Source organism: Mytilus trossulus, chromosome 14, assembly GCF_036588685.1.
Source record: "Mytilus trossulus isolate FHL-02 chromosome 14, PNRI_Mtr1.1.1.hap1, whole genome shotgun sequence".
NCBI classification, from domain to species: Eukaryota; Metazoa; Mollusca; class Bivalvia; order Mytilida; family Mytilidae; genus Mytilus; species Mytilus trossulus.
Window position 1 is genome coordinate 40121849 of NC_086386.1, and position 8040 is coordinate 40129888.

At 28.6% G+C, this 8040-nt stretch overlaps 1 long non-coding RNA gene across 1 annotated transcript; it reads left to right on the forward strand.

The window, feature by feature from the left end:
• The first annotated feature begins 3542 nt into the window (after window positions 1–3542).
• On the forward strand, window positions 3543–7392 carry LOC134696924 (uncharacterized). Its single transcript, XR_010103037.1, has 5 exons — window positions 3543–4113; window positions 4935–5142; window positions 5647–5713; window positions 6080–6151; window positions 7126–7392. It is a non-coding gene; the product is annotated as an uncharacterized LOC134696924 (long non-coding RNA).
• Window positions 7393–8040: the final 648 nt, after the last annotated feature.

Sequence of the window (8040 nt, forward strand, 5' to 3'; positions counted from 1 at the left end):
TTGATTTTTTACCATTGTTTCCATTGTTTCCTGGTTCTCCTTTTCCTCCTGGAAAATATAAAAAAATATAGGGTCTTGAAAATACCAATCATAAGAACAATTCAATCATGTGTTTGTTTTGAAGTAAATATCCTTGTTTAGGCATTACTAAACTATCCTAGTTTTGATATTACTATAATATATTTGTTTTGATATTGCTATAAGATCATGGTTTTGATATTGCTAAAAGATCATTGTTTTGATATTGCTAAAGTTTACTAGTTTTGATATTACTGAAGAATCTTAGTTATGATATTGAGAAAGTATTCTAGTTTTGGTATTGCTTAAAGATACCTGATTCTCTAATGTCATCAGTATAGTTAAATGCAACTCAAAGTAGTTTGTCCTTTAATCTTGCAACTTTTAAAACGCGTATTTGCATTTACAAAATAAACTGTTCAAAAGGACACAACTTGATTACAAAACTGTTAATACATACCAGTGTTTCCCTTGTCACCCTTTTCTCCTTTTCCACCTAGAAAAAATATAAATTACAAGGACATGACAATAGCAATCATAAAACAAACAAATGTTTAGTTTTTTTATTAGTGAATAACATAATTTTGATATAACTAAAAATTTTCATTTTGATATTGCTTATAGATTTTATTCTTGTCTTACTAAATTATCCTATTTTTGATATTGCTCAAAGATCTTAGTTTTACAAAATGTAATATTATAAAAAGACCCTAGTTTTCATATTGCTAAAAGATACTAATTTTTTTTTTATTCAAAGATCATGGTTTTGATATTGCTAAGGTATTCTAGTTTTGATATTGCTTAAAAATGTCTGATTCTCTAAATTTATTTGAATAATGAAATGCAAGTCAATAATAGACACAGTTTGCTTTTAAAACTGTTGATTTTATACCATTGTTTCCATTGTTTCCTGGTTCTCCTTTTCCTCCTGGAAAATATAAAAAAATATCAGGCCATGAAAATACCAATCATAAGAACAATTCAATCATGTGTTTGTTTTGAAGTAAATATCCTTGTTTAGGCATTACTAAACTATCCTTGTTTTGATATTACTATAATATATTTGTTTTGATATTGCTATAAGATCATGGTTTTGATATTGCTAAAAGATCATTGTTTTGATATTGCTAAAGTTTACTAGTTTTGATATTACTGAAGAATCTTAGTTTTGATATTGAGAAAGTATTCTAGTTTTGGTATTGCTTAAAGATACCTGATTCTCTAATGTCAACAGTATAGTTAAATGCAACTCAAAGTAGTTTGTCCATTAATCTTGCAACTTTTAAAACGCGTATTTGCATTTACAAAATAAACTGTACAAAAGGACACAACTTGATTACAAAACTGTTAATACATACCAGTGTTTCCCTTGTCACCCTTTTCTCCTTTTCCACCTAGAAAAATAGAAATTACAAGGACATGACAATAGCAATCATAAAACCAACAAATGTTTAGTTTTTTTTATTAGTGAATAACATAATTTTGATAGAACTAAAATATTTTCATTTTGATATTGCTTACAGATTTTATTCTTGTCTTACTAAATTATCCTATTTTTGATATTGCTCAAAGATCTTAGTTTTATTATTAAAAAAGACCCTAGTTTTCATATTGCTAAAAGATACTGATTTTTATTTTATTCAAAGATCATGGTGTTGATATTGCTAAGGTATTCTAGTTTTGATATTTCTTAAATATGTCTGATTCTCTAAAGTTATTTGAATAATGAAATGCAACTTAATAATAGACACAATTTGCTTTTAAAACTGTTGATTTCATACCTTTGTTTCCATTGTTTCCTGGTTCTCCCTTTTCTCCTGGAAAATATTAAAAAATATAAGGCCATGAAAATACCAATCATGAGAACATTCCAATCATATGTTTGTTTACTAGTAATTATCCTTGTTTAGGCATTACTTAACTATCCTAGTTCTGATATTACTAAAAGATACTAGTTATTATATTGCTAAAAGATCATTGTTGTGATATTGCTATGTTGTTCTAGTGTTGATATTTTTTAAAGTTCCTGATTCTCTAAAGTTATTTGTATAATGAAATGCAACTTAAAAATGGACACAGTTTGCTATTAAAACTGTAAATTCATACCTTTGTTTCCATTGTTTCCTGGTTCTCCTTTTCCTCCTGGAAAATATAAAAAATATAACGCTATGAAAATACCAATCATAAGAACAATTCAATCATGTGTTTGTTTTGAGGTAAATATCCTTGTTTAGGCATTACTAAAATATCCCAGTTTTGACTTTACTAAAAAATTCTTGTTTTGATATTGCTAAAAGATCATGGTTTTGATATTGCTTAGGTATTCTAGTTTTGATATTGCTTAAAAATGTCTGATTCTCTAAATTTATTTGAATAATGAAATGCAAGTCAATAATAGACACAGTTTGCTTTTAAAACTGTTGATTTTATACCATTGTTTCCATTGTTTCCTGGTTCTCCTTTTCCTCCTGGAAAATATAAAAAAATATCAGGCCATGAAAATACCAATCATAAGAACAATTCAATCATGTGTTTGTTTTGAAGTAAATATCCTTGTTTAGGCATTACTAAACTATCCTTGTTTTGATATTACTATAATATATTTGTTTTGATATTGCTATAAGATCATGGTTTTGATATTGCTAAAAGATCATTGTTTTGATATTGCTAAAGTTTACTAGTTTTGATATTACTGAAGAATCTTAGTTTTGATATTGAGAAAGTATTCTAGTTTTGGTATTGCTTAAAGATACCTGATTCTCTAATGTCAACAGTATAGTTAAATGCAACTCAAAGTAGTTTGTCCATTAATCTTGCAACTTTTAAAACGCGTATTTGCATTTACAAAATAAACTGTACAAAAGGACACAACTTGATTACAAAACTGTTAATACATACCAGTGTTTCCCTTGTCACCCTTTTCTCCTTTTCCACCTAGAAAAATAGAAATTACAAGGACATGACAATAGCAATCATAAAACCAACAAATGTTTAGTTTTTTTTATTAGTGAATAACATAATTTTGATAGAACTAAAATATTTTCATTTTGATATTGCTTACAGATTTTATTCTTGTCTTACTAAATTATCCTATTTTTGATATTGCTCAAAGATCTTAGTTTTATTATTAAAAAAGACCCTAGTTTTCATATTGCTAAAAGATACTGATTTTTATTTTATTCAAAGATCATGGTGTTGATATTGCTAAGGTATTCTAGTTTTGATATTTCTTAAATATGTCTGATTCTCTAAAGTTATTTGAATAATGAAATGCAACTTAATAATAGACACAATTTGCTTTTAAAACTGTTGATTTCATACCTTTGTTTCCATTGTTTCCTGGTTCTCCCTTTTCTCCTGGAAAATATTAAAAAATATAAGGCCATGAAAATACCAATCATGAGAACATTCCAATCATATGTTTGTTTACTAGTAATTATCCTTGTTTAGGCATTACTTAAGGTAGCTCCCGACACTAAGGGAGATAACAACGTTTTACTGATGTAAACCTGGTTCCCGTTAAAAAAAATTAGGATATATCGCCTGTATATCTAGGTCACGGTAACAGTTCCAATGTCGTCTGTTGACAACGTGTGTAAACAACTTCTAAGTTACAGCCCATCGCTCAGAAGAAAGGAAGGTTTATCAGAAAGGATAAATGCATGCGTTCTTTTAAAATAAAGAATATGAATAGCTTCAACTTGAAAGTTCACACAGTCTTAAATGATTCTCAACTTATAAGATCATATGATATAAGTTTTTGGAAGTTGGAGAAATTCGGCGTCCGATCACAGACAGTGACTCTCCGTTTGACGAAACCTGGAAAGAAGGTCGAAGGATAGCTCCAGTTGATCACCTAGTGCAGAATAAGTTCGTTAAGATATAAAACTGTCCCCTGCGGATACTGTCTGTGAACGGAAATACGACCGTCAAGGCTTGGACCAGGAGCCGAGGCGGAGGCCGTGGAGCTTTTTGTCCATACCATATCGTTGTAGCTGCAGTGAATGTAACCTGCTTATCATACATGTGTAACAGTGTTGAAACGAGGAAAGAAATGGAACTGGTGAATTGTTATCAATTCAAAAGCTGTACATGGTAAGAGTTCATTTTTCTCTTTAAACGTTTTAATTTTACTGGGTGGAGAAGGTGTATGGTTTCATGTCTTGAATAAATGAACCTGCCCCACACCTCTCTTTTTCTTTCTTCAATTCCCCTCTATTATGGTCTGGGGTTTATGTGGTTTGAGGGTAAAAAGCTTTATTTTGAGGGGAAGTGCTGCTCAAATTTTTTATGAAGCTGGACTTGGTAATTTTTCTGGAATTTTGCCCCTGGAAGTTATTTATCATTTTTGCAATGAACAGAAAGACATCTATAGATACATAAGGGACTTTTTAGTTTTGCATCCAAAAGGGGAGGATTCTTTTGTAAATACTTATTTGGTAGCAATTATATAACCATAAATAAAATTAGAATTGAAAAAGTATGATTCATTCACAAAAATAATGTTTTACAAACTTAAAATATTAGTTTTCTTTATTTTATAATCAGAATTTTCATATTTAATAAGTCTTCTTTTGCAAGTGATCAGAGACCAAGTGGTCTGATACCTTACATATTTAGTCATTTAAAACACCTAGAATAATGTGTAGAATGCAGAATAATGCATGAAGGCAAAAAAGAAAATCAAGAAGGAGGGGGGGCACCCACCCTCATTCCACATTATTAGAAATAAATATGAGTCTGTGATCTATAAGAAAATAGATAAACATGAATTCACAATCATATTATATAAATATAAATTGAAGAAATCAATTGTAATAAAATTATGAACTAAGTCTAAATAGTTTATAGTTTATCTAATTAACCAATACATGTGCCATGATGTGCAGAATGACATTTCATATCATATTTTTCAGGAATGATACATGCAGGAATTTGTGCCACACATTTCAACAATTTCCTTAATGGATTGAATGTACTTTATGTGAATTCATCAGCCATACTTAAAAAGAAAAAGGAGAATGAAACTGGAAAGAAAATATTTGCAGTTGCAAAAGAATGCTGTAAATAAATTCAAAAGAAGAAACAGTTTTAAACATGGTTAATTTAATGAATAATTGGAAGGTAATTAAATCTTTAGTCATATAATTTCAAAGTTGTTTTTTTATAATTTTCCTAAGTGGATATAAAGTATAATGAGGACCATAATTATATTCATATTTGCACTTAAGCAGTCATAAAAATGATTTAAAAGATCTTGGAAATAATTTTAAGTTTAGGGTAATTTTTTTTAAATCAATTTTGTGGTAAAGCATTGTTATATATATACTTAAAGACTTTTATGTATAAAACATGTCAGAATTTGTTTCAACAAAAAATATTGAACTAGAATTAGTAACATTTGTATTTATTAAATTAAATCTATATTAATGTATAATTTCAACAAATTTAATGAAACCTATTTGGTTTTGAAAGCCTTTATACATATTATTATTACAAATTTCATTGTTAACCGTCTGAGTTTCCAGTTAATTTTAAATGTAATATGTTTCAGCTATAGTATTTGAACACTGCATGCACTTTCATTTAGATATATTTGTTAATTTTGTTACTACTTTTTTTCATTAGGTTGAAGCTACTTTTGTTGCAGAATGGCAAATGTTTGGTACTGGTTGAAACTATGAAAGTGATACAGGTAAATTTAAAGAATTTAGGCTTAAACTTTATTAATAGAAAAGATATTCCCAAATGTCAAGGTGAAAGTGGACATTGTAGATTCTAAACAACCATGTGAAAGCAACAGTCTTCTATGGTGAGAGGATGCCAATACTTAGCAATGATCTTGTTATTATATGGAATATGATTTTTTTTCTAAGTTTCGATGTGAGTGGATTTATAGTTTTTTTATTAAAAGAAATGGCTTTTTTTATCATTATTTTCATTATTTTGATATTGAACAACCAACATTGATAACAAGTAATTTAAAACTCTCACTTAATATAAATCTATATAATATAAATTTACTTATTTAAGTTTTTTTTATATTTGTTATCAATTGTAGGTCCCATGGTAATCATTTAACAGCTGGTTTTTAACAGCAGTTATGCAGAAAAATGAAGGATGACTGTCAATGGTAAATACATACATTTTAGGATGATTACATGTAGTTACCTTTGAGAAAAAACTTGAGGTTTCATTTGACACTTTTTAATCTAATAATGGTGTTTTGCAGGCATTTATAACATTTCATTTTGGACAATATATTTAGTAGACTCAACTATAAAATGAAGGATCATGTAAACTTGTACACATATGTCACTGACCTACATTTTCCACTTCATTGACTTTGGTAACATTAAACATCCAATTTCATATACAACAAAGGTATATCTCAGCAACTAAAAGGTGTCAGATCATGCAAACTTATATATACACTCTCAGAGTCTCAGTTAGTAACTCAGCTTACAGGCAAAAGAAGGTCACAGTGATTCACATTTTACACTATTGATTTGTACTGTATTTTATAATTCAAATACAAAGTATATTATCAAGACTGCCAATGGTTCTTATGTGCCAAAATTATGAAAATGAAGATAACTATGTGATGTAGATTACTTATGTTTATCACAAACTTGGTCACATGCTGTATATGTAAATTTATACCAAAAAGAACAGTTCAACTGTATTGATTTAAGGTAGACAGTAAAGGTCACACCTATTAAATATACATGTAGACCTTGAATTTGCATTGGAAACTATAATGCTGCCTATAGCATATATATTGTCAAGTGTCCAAAGTGTCATTGTACACATAACAAAAACCACTCAAAAGGATGTCCATCATATGCAGAAGCAATATAAAATGCATACCCATCAGCTGACCTAATTATTGCAATCACTTCAAAAACCTGGCCATATATCATATTACAAAATGTATAAAACACTTAAGGAGTACCTTTGTTAGTCAGGTATAATATAATCTTTTTAAATTGATTATGTAATGCATGATTGGATTAATTTTGCACTCACTGAAATAATATATAGATTAAGTAGTTTATTTGTATATATTACACCTTTTCATTACAAATAAATAAATTAACCTTTCAGGTAAATACAGCATCAGAATATTCCCCAGGAAAGTTTACTCAGAGAGTTTGGGAAAGTATGAATAAGAAAATAGAGAGGGAAACACTTACAGATAACCAGAAAACAAAGATTTTAAAAGAAAACAATTGCCACTAATAGTAATATGATCTATCTGACTGGGAGCAACATGTACTATTCAATATAGAAGGATTGACAATTTTGACTGAGAACAAAGTGAACTTTAATAATGCTATGACTATCAATCAATACTTGACTGAATCAGAGGAGTAAACTATTTACATATTTGTAAATATAACAACAATTATATGTTTGCTGATTATTGAGGCATTCAAAATAAAGAAAGTTGAAAAACCTTTGAAAAAGTTATAATTTCATAATTTTTTGGTTATGTTACTATGACAACTGAAATATATAATGTATTATCATTATGCTTCATCAACTTAAATGATTTATTGTGGAAAAGGTGACAAAGTCTTTTTATCCATTTACTTGCATGACTGTTATCTCAATAAATTAAAAAAAAAATATTTGGTGATTTTTGCCAACTTCTGACTAATTTATTTTGCTCATTTAATACCACAGTAATGCTAATGTAAGCTGCATTGTAATGTATCATAGTATTTGTTCACATTTACATAGAAGCCATGTGTTGTTGCTTTAAAATCATGGGATTTGATCTTCTATTGTCTGTTTGGTTGTAACTCTTGCACATCAGAACAATGCACAAACTTGAATTTTCCAACTTCGTGTCCTGTTGCCATGGTAACCGTTGTTCAAAGAAACAAAATAAATGTTCTCATTTCATTGCCTTGTGAAACTATTATTCTGTGAAAGTTTAACAAAGGATATGACAACATAAGTCACACTTTGGTGAAGTTTGGTCACCGATGATGAATGATATACAAAAAACTGCTG